Here is an 18,277-nt window from a genome sequence, read left to right as displayed (position 1 = left end):
GGCATTCAGTCACCTGTAAAAAGAAAAACTATATGATAATTTGTTCCTGTTACATGCTATACACACCAATGACACGCTAGAGCCAAAATTACTTATCTCAGGGATAATGACTGCGGTTAGTCTATCCACAGTTTATTCTAAAAGCTGTAGTCAGTCAGTCAACAGTCTATTGTAAATGTTGTGGTCAGTTAGTCCACAGTGTAGTGTAAATATTAGAATCAATCGGTCCTTAGTTGAGCATAAATACTGTGGTTAATAAGTCCACAACTAGTGTTAATGCTGGGATGAGCCGGTCTATAATCTATTGTGAACTTTGTGGTCAGTTAGTCCACAGACTAGTGCAAATGATATAGACAGTCAGTCCACAGTATGGTATTATTACTGTGCTTGGTCAGCCCCCACCTAGTGTAAATACTATGGTCAGTCGGTGCACAGTCTATTGTAAATGTTGTGGTCAGTCATTCCAGAGTATTGTATAACTACTGTGCTCAGTAATGCACACCTAATGTAAATGCTGTGTTCTGTCAGTCCCTGATCTAGGGTGAATGATGTGGTCAGTCTCGCTTAATCATGGTATTGATTGTTTCACCGCTGAGAGCAGGTGTATGTTATGAAATATGATGGGGATTCCCAATTTGGAAGACACAGGATAATGAGAAGAATTGTTCCTTATCTCTGTACTTGGTATATGGTGGTGTTATACTAGGAGTTGTGTATAGAAGATATACATTTGAAAAAACACATACAGTATATTGTCATGTATTAGGAAGGTGGGTGTTATTACACCTCCGCCAGTCTAGAACTTAAGCCTAGACCAACGATTATCAGTAATTAATACGAGAATTAATTACCTGTATTTGATTCCTCTGATTCTCTTCTTGGAGTTCATAAACAAAAATTTCACATTCTAATATCTCATTGGGATTCAGTCACCTGTAAAAAGACAAACTATATGATAATATGTTCCTGTTACATGCTATACACACCAATAACACACTAGGGCCAAAATTACTTATCTCAGGGATAATGACTGTGGTTAGTGTTTCCACTGTTTATTGTAAAAGCTGTAGTCAATCAGTCCACAGTCTACTGTAAATGTTGTGGTCAGATAGTCCACAGTGTAGTGTAAATATTAGAATCAATCGGTCCTTAGTTCAGCATATATACTGTGGTGAATAAGTCCACAACTAGTGTTAATGCTGGGATGAGCCGGTCTATAATCTATTTTGAATGTTGTGGTCAGTTAGTCCACAGACTAGTGCAAATGATATAGACAGTCAGTCCACAGTATGGTATTATTACTGTGCTCGGTTGGTCCCCACCTAGTGTAAATACTATGGTCAGTCGGTGCACAGTCTTTTGTAAATGTTGTGCTCAGTCATTCCAAAGTATTGTATAACTACTGTGCTCAGTCAATGCACACCTAGTATAAATGCTGTGTTCTGTCAGTCCCTGGTCTAGGGTGAATGCTGTGGTCAGTCTCGCCTAATCATGGTTTTGATTGAGTCACCGCTGAGAACAGGTGTGTTATGAAATAAAAGAAAGAGGATAATGAGAAGAAATGTTCCTTATCTCTGTACCTGAGATATGGTGGTGTTATAGTAGGAGTTGTGTATAGAAGATATACATTTGAAAAAACACATACAGTATATTGTCATGTATTAGGAAGGTGGGTGTTATTACACCTCCGCCAGTCTAGAACTTAAGCCTAGACCAACGATTATCAGTAATTAATACGAGAATTAATTACCTGTTATTTGATTCCTCTGATTCTCTTCTTGGAGTCCACAAACAAAAATTTCACATTAAAATATCTCATTGGGATTCAGTCACCTGTAAAAAGACAAACTATATGATAATATTTTCCTGTTACATGCTATACAGACCAATAACACACTAGGGCCAAAATTACTTATCTCAGGGATAATGACTGTGGTTAGTCTTTCCACAGATAATTGTAAAAGCTGTATTCAGTCTATCCACAGTCTACTGTAAATGTTGTGGTCAGTCAGTCCACAGTGTAGTGTAAATATTAGAAACAATGGGTCCTTAGTTCAGCATATATACTGTGGTTAATAAGTCCACAACTAGTGTTAATGCTGGGATGAGCCAGTCTATAATCTATTTTGATTGTTGTGGTCAGTTAGTCCACAGACTAGTGCAAATGATATAGACAGTCCGTCCGCAGTATGGTATTATTACTGTGCTCGGTTGGTCCCCATCTAGTGTAAATACTATAGTCATTCGGTGCACAGTCTTTTATAAATGTTGCGGTCAGTCATTCCAGAGTAATCTATAACTACTGTGCTCAGTCAATGCACACCTAGTGTAAATGCTGTGTTCTGTCAGTCCCTGGTCTAGGGTGAATGCTGTGGTCAGTTTCGCGTAATCATGGTTTTGATTGTGTCACTGAGAGCAGGTGTGTTATGATATAAAAGACAGAGGATGATGAGAAGAAATGTTCCTTATCTCTGTACCTGAGATATGGTGGTGTTATAGTAGGAGTTGTGTATAGAAGATATACATCTGAAAAAACACATACAGTATATTATCATGTATCAGGAAGGTGGGTGTTATTAAACCTCCGCCAGTCTAAAATTTAAGGCTAGACCAACGATTATCAGTAATTAATACGAGAATTAATTACCTGTTATTTGATTCCTCTGATTCTCTTCTTGGAGTCCATAAACAAAAATTTCAAGTTCTAATATCTCATTGGGATTTATTCACCTGTAAAAAGACAAACTATATGATAATATGTTCCTGCTACATGCTATACACACCAATAACACACTAGGGCCATAAGTACTTATCTCAGGGATAATGACTGTGGTTAGTCTTTCCACAGTTTATTGTAAAAGCTGTAGTCAGTCAGTCCACAGTCTACTGTAAATGTTGTGGTCAGTCAGTCCACAGTCTAGTGTAAATATTAGAATCAATCGGTCCTTAGTTCAGCATATATACTGTGGCTAATATGTCCACAACTAGTGTAAATGCTGGGATGAGCCGGTCTATAATCTATTTTGAATGTTGTGGACAGTTAGTCCACAGACTAGTGCAAATGATATAGACAGTCAGTCCACAGTATGGTATTATTACTGTGCTCGGTCGGTCCCCACCTAGTGTAAATACTATGTTCAGTCGATGCACAGTCTATTGTAAATGTTGTGCTCACTTATTTCAGAGTATTGTATAACTACTGTGCTCAGTCAATGCACACCTAGTGTAAATGCTGTGTTCTGTCAGTCCCTGGTGTAGGGTGAATGCTGTGGTCAGTCTCGCGTAATCATGGTTTTGATTGTGTCACCGCTGAGAGCAGGTGTGTTATGAAATAAAAGACAGAAGATAATGAGAAGAAATGTTCCTTATCTCTGTACCTGAGATATTGTGGTGTTATACTAGGAGTTGTGTATAGACGATATACATTTGAAAAAACACATATAGTATATTGTCATGTATCAGGAAGGTGGGTGTTATTACACCTCCGCCAGTCTAGAACTTAAGCCTAGTCCAACGATTATCAGTAATTAATACGAGAACTAATTACCTGTTATGTGATTCCTCTGATTCTCTTCTTGGAGTCCACAAACAAAAATTTCATGTTCTAATATCTCATTGGGATTCAGTCACCTGTAAAAAGACAAACTATATGATAATATGTTCCTGTTACATCCTATACACACCAATAACACACTAGGGCCAAAATTACTTTTCTCAGGGATAATGACTGTGGTTAGTCTATCCACAGTTTATTGTAAAGGCTGTAGTCAGTCAGTCCACAGTCTACTGTAAATGTTGTGGTCAGTTAGTCCACAGTGTAGTGTAAATATTAGAATCAATCGGTCCTTAGTACAGCATAAATAAAGTGGTTAATAAGTCCACAACTAGTGTTAATGCTGGGATGAGCCGGTCTATAATCTATTGTGAATGTTGCGGTCAGTTAGTCCACAGACTAGTGCAAATGATATAGACAGTCAGTCGACAGCATGGTATTACTGTGATCGGTTGGTCCCCACCTAGTGTTAATACTATGGTCAGTGAGTGCACAGTCTATTGTAAATGTTGTGGTCAGTGATTCCAGAGTATTGTATAACTACTGTGCTCAGTCAATGCACACCTAGTGTAAATGCTGTGTTCTGTCCGTCCCAGGTCTAGGGTGAATGCTGTGGTCAGTCTCTCTTAATCATGGTATTGATTGTGTCACCGCTGAGAGCAGATGTGTTATGAAATAAAAGATGGAGGATAATGAGAAGAAATGTTCCTTATCTCTGTACCTGAGATATGGTGGTGTTATACTAGGAGTTGTGTATAGAAGATATACATTTGAAAAAACACATACAGTATATTGTCATGTATCAGCAAGGTCGGTGCTATTACTCCTCAGCCAGTCTAGAACTTAAGACTAGGCCAACGATTATCAGTAATTAATACGAAAATGAATTACCTGTTATTTGATTCCTCTTCTTGGAGTCCATAAACAAAAACTTCACGTTCTAATATCTCATTGGGATTTAGTCACCTGTAAAAAGACAAACTATATGATAATATGTTCCTGTTACATCTATACACACCAATAACACACTAGGGCCATAAGTACTTATCTCTGGGATAATGACTGTGGTTAGTCTTTCCATAGTTTATTGTAAAAGCTGTAGTCAGTCAGTCCACAGTCTACTGTAAATGTTGTGGTCAGTCAGTCCACAGTGTAGTGTAAATATTAGAATCAATCGTTCCTTAGTTCAGCATATATACTGTGGTTAATAATCCCACAACTAGTGTAAATGCTGGGATGAGCCGGTCTATAATCTATTTTGAATATTGTGTTCAGTTAGTCCACAGACTAGTGCAAATGATATAGACAGTCAGTCCTCAGTATGGTATTATTACTGTGCTCGGTCGGTCCCCACCTAGTGTAAATACTATGGTCATTCGGTGCACAGTTTTTTATAAATGTTATGGTCAGTCATTCCAGAGTATTCTATAACTACTGTGCTCAGTCAATGCACACCTAGTATAAATGCTGTGTTCTGTCAGTCCCTGGTCTAGGGTGAATGCTGTGGTCAGTCTCGCGTAATCATGGTTTTGATTGTGTCACCGCTGAGAGCAGGTGTGTTATGATATAAAAGACAGAGGATAATGAGAAGAAATGTTCCTTATCTCTGTACCTGAGATATGGTGGTGTTATAGTAGGAGTTGTGTATAGAAGATATACATCTGAAAAAACACATACAGTATATTATCATGTATCAGGAAGGTGGGTGTTATTACACCTCCGCCAGTCTAAAATTTAAGGCTAGACCAACGATTATCAGTAATTAATACAAGAATTAATTACCTGTTATTTGATTCCTCTGATTCTCTTCTTGGAGTCCATAAACAAAAATTTCACGTTCTAATATGTCATTGGGATTTATTCACCTGTAAAAAGACAAACTATATGATAATATGTTCCTGTTACATGCTATACACACCAATAACACACTAGGGCCATAATTACTTATCTCAGGGATAATGACTGTGGTTAGTCTTTCCACAGTTTATTGTAAAAGCTGTAGTCAGTCAGTCCACAGTGTACTGTAAATGTTGTGGTCAGTCAGTCCACAGTGTAGTGTAAATATTAGAATCAATCGGTGCTTAGTTCAGCATATATACTGTGGTTAATAAGTCCACAACTAGTGTAAATGCTGGGATGAGCCGGTCTATAATCTATTTTGAATGTTGTGGACAGTTGGTCCACAGACTAGTGCAAATGATATAGACAGTCAGTCCACAGTATGGTATTATTACTGTGCTCGGTCGGTCACCACCTAGTGTAAATACTATGTTCAGTCGATGCACAGTCTATTGTTAATGTTGCGGTCACTTATTTCAGAGTATTGTATAACTACTCTTCTCAGCCAATGCACACCTAGTGTAAATGCTGTGTTCTGTCCGTCCCTGGTCTAGGGTGAATGCTGTGGTCAGTCTCGCGTCATCATGGTTTTGATTGTGTCACCGCTGAGAGCAGGTGTTTTATGAAATAAAAGACAGAGGATAATGAGAAGAAATGTTCCTTATCTCTGTACCTGAGATATTGTGGTGTTATACTAGGAGTTGTGTATAGACGATATACATTTGAAAAAACACATATAGTATATTGTCATGTATCAGGAAGGTGGGTGTTATTACACCTCCGCCAGTATAGAACTTAAGCCTAGACGAACGATTATCAGTAATTAATACAATAATTAATTACCTGTTATGTGATTCCTCTGATTCTCTTCTTGGAGACTACAAACAAAAATTTCACGTTCTAATATCTCATTGGCATTCAGTCACCTGTAAAAAGAAAAACCATATGATAATATGTTCCTGTTACATGCTATACACACCAATAACACACTAGGGCCATAAGTACTTATCTCAGGGATAATGACTGTGGTTAGTCTATCCACAGTTTATTGTAAAAGCTGTAGTCAGTCAGTCCACAGTCTACTGTAAATGTTGTGGTCAGTCAGTCCACAGTGTAGTGTAAATATTAGAATCAATCGGTCCTTAGTTCAGCATAAATACTGTGGTTAATAAGTCCACAACTAGTGTTAATGCTGGGATGAGCCGGTCTATAATCTATTGTGAATGTTGTGGTCAGTTAGTCCACAGACTAGTGCAAATGATAAAGACAGTCAGTCCACAGTATGGTATTATTACTGTGCTCGGTTGGTCCACACCTAGTGTAGATACTATGGTTAGTCAGTGCACAGTCTATTGTAAATGTTGTGGTCAGTCATTCCAGAGTATTGTATAACTACTGTGCTCAGTCAATGCACACCTAGTGTAAATGCTGTGTTCTGTCAGTTCCTGGTCTAGGGTGAATGTGACGCGCCCCTGGGCCTGTGTCGCGCTGCGTTGCGCATGCGGGAGCCTACCCGGAGCCGGATCAGTAGAGGGTTGTAGTCTCGTGGCGGTGACCCGGTCCGTGCCCAGGGAGTCAAACTAGACGGCAGTCTATTAGTAGTAAATAGTTGATGACTACGCCACCCGTTGAGTGCAGCCAGGGAGCTGCTGCTGCAGGGCAGACCGCTGAGGCCGGTGGTAGGATTGTGCAGCGTGATAGTATAACCCCCAACGGGAGGGGTATGGCCTCAGGGCAGCCGACGTGGATGATGGGGGTAGCAGGAACCACTCAGAGACGGTACGGTGTAGTTCAGGGTCTTTACTGGTAACAACGATAGACCCTCCCGGAGTACTTGCTAGCAAACGGGGCCTGGTCAGTCTTTGAGCAGATGGGATCTCCCCTGGCCAGGCGTAGTTGTAGGCCTCACAAACTGACTGTACTCTTCTGGCTACCTTGCTAGAAGCTGATGTAAGTAGCCCACGTCCCTGAGTGTACCGTGTGGTGCTCACCCGTATGGCCGGTGACTCGGGGCCTTCTAATGGCTTCCGCTCCACGATGGCGGTGCTGGTCCCACGCGTGTGACCGTGCCTTCGGGCTTCTGGGCCAGAGGACCTGAAATCCCCTGCCTGACGGATTCTGCTGCTGGGTAGAAGTTAGTCCCCACAGCCTCGGACTCCGGGTCCGGTAAAGAATCTTCTTAGTCAGGGCGAGCGCTGCAGCTGCCAGCCCCTGACTCCTTGGAACTCTGCTGTTTCCTATGCTGCTTCTTGTCTCCACTCTCCTTGTCTGACTCTCCCTGCCTCAGCCCCGGGTTTTTACAGGGGAAGCTCTTCCCCTCCCAAGACTGGGCAGGAGGTGTGGCATGCACAGGATCCCTGACCAAAGGACCTCCCACCTGCTCTCAGACATAACATTACATTACTGTGGAAAACCAGACCCCTGGGGTGCCACATTCCCCCCTAGTGAAATTTAGTACTCCGGGACTAAACACATTTAGAAAAACATAACAAAGTATAACAATAACAACACAATAAGAAAAACACATAAGATGGTGGCGGCGTGTCCGCAACCGGGTGCAGTCTTTGAAGAAAAGCAAAGGTGTCCATTTCACCAACACAGGGAGACGTAACCAGGTAGGGGTCTGTCCTACCCCGAGTCCTTAACAGTCTCTAGTCCATCCTGGGTTACGCTCCAACTATATACAAGGATTCCCGGTAAATCCACCAAGGTTTCCTAAAAACAACTGGAAACACAAAATTATTCACAAGCAACAATACACAGAAAAACATAAATAAAACAATTTATACACTTTAAATTCTCCAGCGTGCGGGTAACTGGCCTCTAGTGGCCCGAGTGGACCTACGGAGCTGACTGTCTGGCCCTGAACTACAGGGTGTAGGAGCTGTCAAGGGTAAACTGGGCAGCTGTCTACCGGCTCTTTGTCTCACTAGGGGTACGGCAGGCTCACTATAAGCAGAGGGTTGATTCTCCTGTTCTGCTTGTGTGGAGTCTTCTGCCTCCTGGACCGGCTGTTCTTCCAGCTCTACCCGTTGCTCCGTAGGTTCTTGGGATGATGGTTGGAGGAAGGTGAGTACGGGTACCACAACTGCACCATTGACTTGAGTCCAAGACTGAGGGAAGTCCCCGAGCACGGTACTAACCATATCTTCCCTTTCTTCCACGGGTCGATGGTCTTCTTGTTCCTCTTCAGGGTTCCTCAGTTGTTCGGGACACTTCTTCAGGTGGTCCCGGGATACAATGGCTGTGGTTTCCCCTCCGTCTTTACTGATGGTACAGACCTTCGGGTTCTCGTGGCTTGAGGGCAGTACGGTGTACGGGTCCTCCTCCCACTGGTCATCCAACTTGTGGAGCCGTCTTTTCCTCTTCAAGACCTGCTCTCCGGGTACCAGGGGAACAGCGGGAGCATACTGGTTGTAAGTCTTCTCTTGTCTCTCCCTAGCCTGACAGAGACTTCGCTCCACGCTCTCTTGTACTCTCCGGTACTGCTGCTGCCTCTCTGTGTCCCAGTCTGTTTCTGGTGAAGTGTCCTCAGGTGTCAGGACTCCCATTTCCAGGTCAACAGGTAACTTACCAGGTCTCGCCCTCATTAGGTAAGCCGGGGTACAGTTGGTGGAACCTACCGGGATGAGGTTGTATAGGTCCACCAGATCGGGCAACTTCTCAGGCCACAGACTGCGTTCTTCCAGGGGCAATGTTTTTAGCAGATCCATTACCACCTGGTTCATTTTTTCACAAAGTCCATTAGTTTGCGGATGGTAGGGTGTCGTCCTTATCTTCCAGCAGCCATACAGATTGCAGAATTCCTGGAAGACCTCCGCTTCAAAGGCAGGTCCCTGGTCCGTCAGCACTTGGTCCGGGTACCCGTGTGGACGGCAGAAGTGCTGCTGGAAGGCTCTAGCTGCTGTTTGAGCCGTTAAGTCCTTGACGGGGACGACAACCAAGAACCGGGAGTAATGATCCACGATGGTTAACGCGTAGACGTAGCCACTTCTGCTTGGGGTCAGTTTTACATGATCCAAGGCTACCAGTTCCAACGGTTGCCGGGTGACGATGGACTGCAGGGGAGTCTTCTGGCTGGCCCGGTCCTTCCTTCTCAGATTGCACGGGCCACAGTCTCTGCACCACTTCTCGATGGTTCCCCTCATGCCTACCCAGTGGAACCGCTCGCGCAGCAGGAACTCCAGCTTTTTCCACCCGAAGTGTCCAGCTCCGTCGTGGTATGCCTCCATCACCATGGCTGCGTCTCTTCGTGGCACCACTACTTGCCAGAGTAGTTCATGCGTCCGGGAGTTGACCATTCTGCGGCACAACTTCCCCTTGTAAAGGAATAGTCGACTCTTCTCCGCCCAAAGTTGTTTGGCTTCCTCCGGAGCGTCTGGTTCAAGTCGAGCCTCCGGCCGAGTCAGCATCTCCTTCACCAGTCGGACGGCAGGGTCGCTGTCTTGCGTTTCCGCCCAGTTGTAGTGGGGTAAGGGGTTCAACGTAGCAGCCTGTTTACCCCTTACCCGGTGGGAATACTGGATAGTCCCATGACGGTGGAACGCAGGGAGTTCAACTTCTTCCAGTCCCTCCGGATCTTCTCCTTCGTCCGGCAGGTTGGGCATCCTGGACAGGGCATCCGCGTTAGTATTGGAGCGTCCTGCCCGGTATTTGATTGTGAACTCGTAGTTGGACAGACGGGCCATCCACCTCTGCTCCAGGGCACCGAGTCTTGCCGTGTCCAGGTGTATCAACGGGTTGTTATCCGTGTATACGGTGAACCGGGAAGAAGCGAGGTAATGCCTAAAGCGCTTGGTGACTGCCCATACCACGGCCAGGAACTCTAGCTTAAATGAGCTGTAATTCTCGGGTTTCCTTTCGGTGGGTCGCAGTTTTCGGCTGGCATAGGAGATCACTCGTTCTCTCCCCTGCTGAATCTGGGATAGTACGGCTCCTAGCCCGATGTTACTGGCGTCGGTGTAGAGGATGAAGGGCTGGCTATAGTCTGGGTACGCCAAGATTTCATCCCCCGTGAGGGCCATCTTCAGCTGGCGGAAGGACTCTTCTTCTAGCTCTTCCCATTTGAAGGGCGGCTTCTGGTTCTTGGCCTTCCGGGACTGGCCTATCAGGAGGTCCTGCATAGGCGCTGCCTTTTTGGTGAAACCGGGAATAAACCTTCGGTAGTAGCCTACCAACCCTAGGAACTGCCGCACTTCTTTTACGCTGGAGGGGCTTGGCCATCCCTTAATTGCGGTGATCTTATCGGGGTCGGGAGCCACTCCGTCAGCGCTCACCACGTGTCCCAGGTATTGCACCTTTGGTTTCAGGAGGTGACACTTGGAGGGTTTCACCTTTAGGCCGTAACTCGCCAGAGCTTCGAACACCTCCGCCAGGTGTTTCAGGTGGTCCTCATAAGTTTTGGAGTATACGATGACATCGTCCAGGTACAACAGGACCGTCTCGAAGTTTCTGTGGCCCAGACAGCACTCCATTAATCGTTGGAAGGTTCCTGGGGCGTTGCAGAGTCCGAACGGCATGCAGGTGAACTCGCTAAGTCCCATCGGGGTGGTGAATGCGGTCTTCTCCCGGTCCGCCTCTGCTACAGGAACCTGCCAGTACCCGCTAGTGAGATCCAAGGTAGAGAAGAAGTTAGCAGATCTTAAAGCAGCCAATGACTCCTCTATCCTTGGTAAGGGGTACGCATCCTTGTGTGTGATACGGTTGATTTTCCGGTAATCTACACACATCCTCATGGTGTTGTCTTTCTTTTTGACTAAAACTAGTGGGGCTGCCCAGGGGCTACAGCTATCCCGGATTACCCCAGCCTCCTTCATGTCTCTAAGCATCCCCTTGGCGTGTTGGTAATGTGCAGGGGGTACGGGTCGATACCTCTCTTTTATGGGAGGATGATCTCCCGTGGGGATGCGGTGTTCTACCCCCTTGACTCGCCCGAAGTCTAACGGGTGTTTACTAAACACTCTCTCATACTCTTGAACCACCCGATAGACTCCTTGTTTCTGATGTGAGGGAGTGGAATCAGTACCCAAATGTAGTTGCTGACACCAGTCCTCCATGTCTTTCTTAGAGCCGTTACCTTCCTCCGGGTGAGATGGAGGCAAGGGTTCCACAGATTGTATAGAATTTTGATTAGTGGTATATAATTTGGCTAGCGTGGCATACCGGGGCAGGTACACTTCCCTCTCCCCGATATTTATTATGCGAATGGGCACCCTCCCATGGCGTACATTGACCACCCCCCGTGCTGTCAAAATGGTGGGCCTACTGTCTGAGTAAACTGGTTCTACCATTGCCTGGTAATCTCTTCCTCTCAGACCAATAGCTGCCCGGCACCAAATCATCATTTCACTTTTTGGGGGCATGGCAATAGGAAAAGGGTCACACATTCTTACGCTACCAATCTCACCGCCGGAGAGTTCCACTTGTTGCCGTTGCATCAGTGCCCGGATCTCTTTCTGGAGCACCCGCTGCTCGCCGGAGCTGGCGTTCTTGGCAACCTGCTGTAAAAGGAAAATCACCTCTGCAAGACAATTTTCAATTACGTTAGTTCCTAGAGTTATTTTTGGGTGACTCTCATGTTTATCAATATCTACAATGATCAGTCCCTGTGCGGCCAGTTCGACTCTACCGATTTTGAGGGCCACCTCCTTAAATCCGATCTGTGGCACGGGCTGGCCATTGCTGGCGATGATACTCAAGTCGTCGTCAGGGTAGTGGGTAATATCCGAGTCATTCCAGTACTGCTTGAAGAGCACGTACGGGATGGTGGTGACCTGTGACCCGGTATCCAGTAGGGCACTCATGGGAATGCCATCCAGTACCACAGGCAAGACTGGACGTCCTCCCACATATCTGTCGCGCCAGTTCGATGGGCCTGGTGATCTTTTTCCTGGGGGTTGGCCCTCTACCCCAGGTTGTGCCCGTTTAAAGAACAGTACCTTTCCATATGTCCGGGTTGATTGCAGCGGCGGCAGATGGGTCGTCCGTCCTCGCTGTATCGGTCACTGGGTCTTCCTCTGGCCGGTGGGGTCCTCCTTGGTCGACGCCACGGGATGTCCTCCGGTCCGGATGCCAGCTGGATCTTCCCTGGGGTGGAAACCTGTAAAGACTGCACAGTTCGGGTTAGCGCAGCAACGCTCTTAGCTAGATCTTGGACCTGATGGTGTAGGTCTGGAGCCGGGTCATTGTCCAAAGCCTGCGCATCAGCTCCCACAGGCCCTGCTGACAAGGGCGCCGCCTCCTGGTAGTAAGTGGTAGTGGGGCGTCTGTGGGTCACCACGCCACCTGGTGCCGGTTCTCGGAGCACCCGGATGGCTCTGTCCTTGAACTGTGCAAAGTCCAGATGGGGATCCTGTAAGGCCATTGCCCGCAACTGGGTTCGGTGGGCATTGCAATATAAACCCTCTATAAATTGTTCAGTCAACAGCCTGTCCTCGTTTCCCACCCCATCAGGGTCGGTCTGCTTTATGGCCCTCAGGGCCTCTTGTAGGTTTAGTGCATAGTCCCTTATACTCTCATGCGCTCGCTGCTTGCACCCGTAGAATCTAAGCTTAATCTCGGCTGAGGTGCGGGTATCAAAGGTGTCCTTCAGCCGGGTTAGTATCCCTGCGACAGTCTTCCTCCCAGGTGGCCAGGATTTTACTTCCCTTTTGGCTGCCCCGGTTAGTTGGGCCACCAGGATGCTCACTTTTTGCTCTTCTGTGAGGGGGTACACCTGGAAGAGGCTATCCAGCTTTTCTCTAAAGTCATGCAGGGTATGTGACTCCCCTGAATACTGGGGTAGCCAAGCTGCTCCCGGGATATAGGGCATGGTGAAGGGCATAACTGCAGCAGCGGTAGCGCTGGCGGGGGTTGGGGCAGTGAAGCTCTCCTCCGTATCCGACATCTTCCTCCCCCCTAGTGGACCGTGGCCTACCTTGCGATGATCCTCTTCCGTAGGCCGCGGCTCCGCAGTGGATCGTCAGGGTTGAGGACCTTCCGTCGCGCTCCTGTGACGTCGGCGTCTGCTGGGCTCCTTCCAGGACCTTACGCAACGTCCGGACGTGAGGCGGGGCTTCAGTTCTCGCGCGCTTTCGGAGTCCACGCCCCTCTTCTTCCCGCGCGGCGTCCCCAAGATGGCGTCCAACGGCGGGAAAACTCCACGGATGGCGGGAAGAAGGCCGAAGATGGCGCCGGATGGCGGGAAATTTCACCGATGGCGGGAAGAAGGTAGAAGATGGCGCCGGATGGCGGGAAACCTCCACGGATAGCGGGAATCTTCACCACTGGTAAGTTTGAACAGTCTTTGCTTTTCAGGCACGCAGTACCCGGTGGTTGCGGGCACGAAATCCTGCCGACTACGCCAAAGTTGACGCGCCCCTGGGCCTGTGTCGCGCTGCGTTGCGCATGCGGGAGCCTACCCGGAGCCGGATCAGTAGAGGGTTGTAGTCTCGTGGCGGTGACCCGGTCCGTGTCCAGGGAGTCAAACTAGACGGCAGTCTATTAGTAGTAAATAGTTGATGACTACGCCACCCGTTGAGTGCAGCCAGGGAGCTGCTGCTGCAGGGCAGACCGCTGAGGCCGGTGGTAGGATTGTGCAGCGTGATAGTATAACCCCCAACGGGAGGGGTATGGCCTCAGGGCAGCCGACGTGGATGATGGGGGTAGCAGGAACCACTCAGAGACGGTACGGTGTAGTTCAGGGTCTTTACTGGTAACAACGATAGACCCTCCCGGAGTACTTGCTAGCAAACGGGGCCTGGTCAGTCTTTGAGCAGATGGGATCTCCCCTGGCCAGGCGTAGTTGTAGGCCTCACAAACTGACTGTACTCTTCTGGCTACCTTGCTAGAAGCTGATGTAAGTAGCCCACGTCCCTGAGTGTACCGTGTGGTGCTCACCCGTATGGCCGGTGACTCGGGGCCTTCTAATGGCTTCCGCTCCACGATGGCGGTGCTGGTCCCACGCGTGTGACCGTGCCTTCGGGCTTCTGGGCCAGAGGACCTGAAATCCCCTGCCTGACGGATTCTGCTGCTGGGTAGAAGTTAGTCCCCACAGCCTCGGACTCCGGGTCCGGTAAAGAATCTTCTTAGTCAGGGCGAGCGCTGCAGCTGCCAGCCCCTGACTCCTTGGAACTCTGCTGTTTCCTATGCTGCTTCTTGTCTCCACTCTCCTTGTCTGACTCTCCCTGCCTCAGCCCCGGGTTTTTACAGGGGAAGCTCTTCCCCTCCCAAGACTGGGCAGGAGGTGTGGCATGCACAGGATCCCTGACCAAAGGACCTCCCACCTGCTCTCAGACATAACATTACATTACTGTGGAAAACCAGACCCCTGGGGTGCCACATTCCCCCCTAGTGAAATTTAGTACTCCGGGACTAAACACATTTAGAAAAACATAACAAAGTATAACAATAACAACACAATAAGAAAAACACATAAGATGGTGGCGGCGTGTCCGCAACCGGGTGCAGTCTTTGAAGAAAAGCAAAGGTGTCCATTTCACCAACACAGGGAGACGTAACCAGGTAGGGGTCTGTCCTACCCCGAGTCCTTAACAGTCTCTAGTCCATCCTGGGTTACGCTCCAACTATATACAAGGATTCCCGGTAAATCCACCAAGGTTTCCTAAAAACAACTGGAAACACAAAATTATTCACAAGCAACAATACACAGAAAAACATAAATAAAACAATTTATACACTTTAAATTCTCCAGCGTGCGGGTAACTGGCCTCTAGTGGCCCGAGTGGACCTACGGAGCTGACTGTCTGGCCCTGAACTACAGGGTGTAGGAGCTGTCAAGGGTAAACTGGGCAGCTGTCTACCGGCTCTTTGTCTCACTAGGGGTACGGCAGGCTCACTATAAGCAGAGGGTTGATTCTCCTGTTCTGCTTGTGTGGAGTCTTCTGCCTCCTGGACCGGCTGTTCTTCCAGCTCTACCCGTTGCTCCGTAGGTTCTTGGGATGATGGTTGGAGGAAGGTGAGTACGGGTACCACAACTGCACCATTGACTTGAGTCCAAGACTGAGGGAAGTCCCCGAGCACGGTACTAACCATATCTTCCCTTTCTTCCACGGGTCGATGGTCTTCTTGTTCCTCTTCAGGGTTCCTCAGTTGTTCGGGACACTTCTTCAGGTGGTCCCGGGATACAATGGCTGTGGTTTCCCCTCCGTCTTTACTGATGGTACAGACCTTCGGGTTCTCGTGGCTTGAGGGCAGTACGGTGTACGGGTCCTCCTCCCACTGGTCATCCAACTTGTGGAGCCGTCTTTTCCTCTTCAAGACCTGCTCTCCGGGTACCAGGGGAACAGCGGGAGCATACTGGTTGTAAGTCTTCTCTTGTCTCTCCCTAGCCTGACAGAGACTTCGCTCCACGCTCTCTTGTACTCTCCGGTACTGCTGCTGCCTCTCTGTGTCCCAGTCTGTTTCTGGTGAAGTGTCCTCAGGTGTCAGGACTCCCATTTCCAGGTCAACAGGTAACTTACCAGGTCTCGCCCTCATTAGGTAAGCCGGGGTACAGTTGGTGGAACCTACCGGGATGAGGTTGTATAGGTCCACCAGATCGGGCAACTTCTCAGGCCACAGACTGCGTTCTTCCAGGGGCAATGTTTTTAGCAGATCCATTACCACCTGGTTCATTTTTTCACAAAGTCCATTAGTTTGCGGATGGTAGGGTGTCGTCCTTATCTTCCAGCAGCCATACAGATTGCAGAATTCCTGGAAGACCTCCGCTTCAAAGGCAGGTCCCTGGTCCGTCAGCACTTGGTCCGGGTACCCGTGTGGACGGCAGAAGTGCTGCTGGAAGGCTCTAGCTGCTGTTTGAGCCGTTAAGTCCTTGACGGGGACGACAACCAAGAACCGGGAGTAATGATCCACGATGGTTAACGCGTAGACGTAGCCACTTCTGCTTGGGGTCAGTTTTACATGATCCAAGGCTACCAGTTCCAACGGTTGCCGGGTGACGATGGACTGCAGGGGAGTCTTCTGGCTGGCCCGGTCCTTCCTTCTCAGATTGCACGGGCCACAGTCTCTGCACCACTTCTCGATGGTTCCCCTCATGCCTACCCAGTGGAACCGCTCGCGCAGCAGGAACTCCAGCTTTTTCCACCCGAAGTGTCCAGCTCCGTCGTGGTATGCCTCCATCACCATGGCTGCGTCTCTTCGTGGCACCACTACTTGCCAGAGTAGTTCATGCGTCCGGGAGTTGACCATTCTGCGGCACAACTTCCCCTTGTAAAGGAATAGTCGACTCTTCTCCGCCCAAAGTTGTTTGGCTTCCTCCGGAGCGTCTGGTTCAAGTCGAGCCTCCGGCCGAGTCAGCATCTCCTTCACCAGTCGGACGGCAGGGTCGCTGTCTTGCGTTTCCGCCCAGTTGTAGTGGGGTAAGGGGTTCAACGTAGCAGCCTGTTTACCCCTTACCCGGTGGGAATACTGGATAGTCCCATGACGGTGGAACGCAGGGAGTTCAATTTCTTCCAGTCCCTCCGGATCTTCTCCTTCGTCCGGCAGGTTGGGCATCCTGGACAGGGCATCCGCGTTAGTATTGGAGCGTCCTGCCCGGTATTTGATTGTGAACTCGTAGTTGGACAGACGGGCCATCCACCTCTGCTCCAGGGCACCGAGTCTTGCCGTGTCCAGGTGTATCAACGGGTTGTTATCCGTGTATACGGTGAACCGGGAAGAAGCGAGGTAATGCCTAAAGCGCTTGGTGACTGCCCATACCACGGCCAGGAACTCTAGCTTAAATGAGCTGTAATTCTCGGGTTTCCTTTCGGTGGGTCGCAGTTTTCGGCTGGCATAGGAGATCACTCGTTCTCTCCCCTGCTGAATCTGGGATAGTACGGCTCCTAGCCCGATGTTACTGGCGTCGGTGTAGAGGATGAAGGGCTGGCTATAGTCTGGGTACGCCAAGATTTCATCCCCCGTGAGGGCCATCTTCAGCTGGCGGAAGGACTCTTCTTCTAGCTCTTCCCATTTGAAGGGCGGCTTCTGGTTCTTGGCCTTCCGGGACTGGCCTATCAGGAGGTCCTGCATAGGCGCTGCCTTTTTGGTGAAACCGGGAATAAACCTTCGGTAGTAGCCTACCAACCCTAGGAACTGCCGCACTTCTTTTACGCTGGAGGGGCTTGGCCATCCCTTAATTGCGGTGATCTTATCGGGGTCGGGAGCCACTCCGTCAGCGCTCACCACGTGTCCCAGGTATTGCACCTTTGGTTTCAGGAGGTGACACTTGGAGGGTTTCACCTTTAGGCCGTAACTCGCCAGAGCTTCGAACACCTCCGCCAGGTGTTTCAGGTGGTCCTCATAAGTTTTGGAGTATACGATGACATCGTCCAGGTACAACAGGACCGTCTCGAAGTTTCTGTGGCCCAGACAGCACTCCATTAATCGTTGGAAGGTTCCTGGGGCGTTGCAGAGTCCGAACGGCATGCAGGTGAACTCGCTAAGTCCCATCGGGGTGGTGAATGCGGTCTTCTCCCGGTCCGCCTCTGCTACAGGAACCTGCCAGTACCCGCTAGTGAGATCCAAGGTAGAGAAGAAGTTAGCAGATCTTAAAGCAGCCAATGACTCCTCTATCCTTGGTAAGGGGTACGCATCCTTGTGTGTGATACGGTTGATTTTCCGGTAATCTACACACATCCTCATGGTGTTGTCTTTCTTTTTGACTAAAACTAGTGGGGCTGCCCAGGGGCTACAGCTATCCCGGATTACCCCAGCCTCCTTCATGTCTCTAAGCATCCCCTTGGCGTGTTGGTAATGTGCAGGGGGTACGGGTCGATACCTCTCTTTTATGGGAGGATGATCTCCCGTGGGGATGCGGTGTTCTACCCCCTTGACTCGCCCGAAGTCTAACGGGTGTTTACTAAACACTCTCTCATACTCTTGAACCACCCGATAGACTCCTTGTTT

This window comes from Phyllobates terribilis, unplaced genomic scaffold (assembly GCF_046119375.1).
Source record: "Phyllobates terribilis strain yellow unplaced genomic scaffold, ASM4611937v1 Scaffold_13__5_contigs__length_258822181, whole genome shotgun sequence".
Taxonomy (NCBI): Eukaryota; Metazoa; Chordata; class Amphibia; order Anura; family Dendrobatidae; genus Phyllobates; species Phyllobates terribilis.
The sequence above is the reverse complement of the archived record's forward strand: the minus strand, read 5'-3'. Positions refer to the sequence as shown.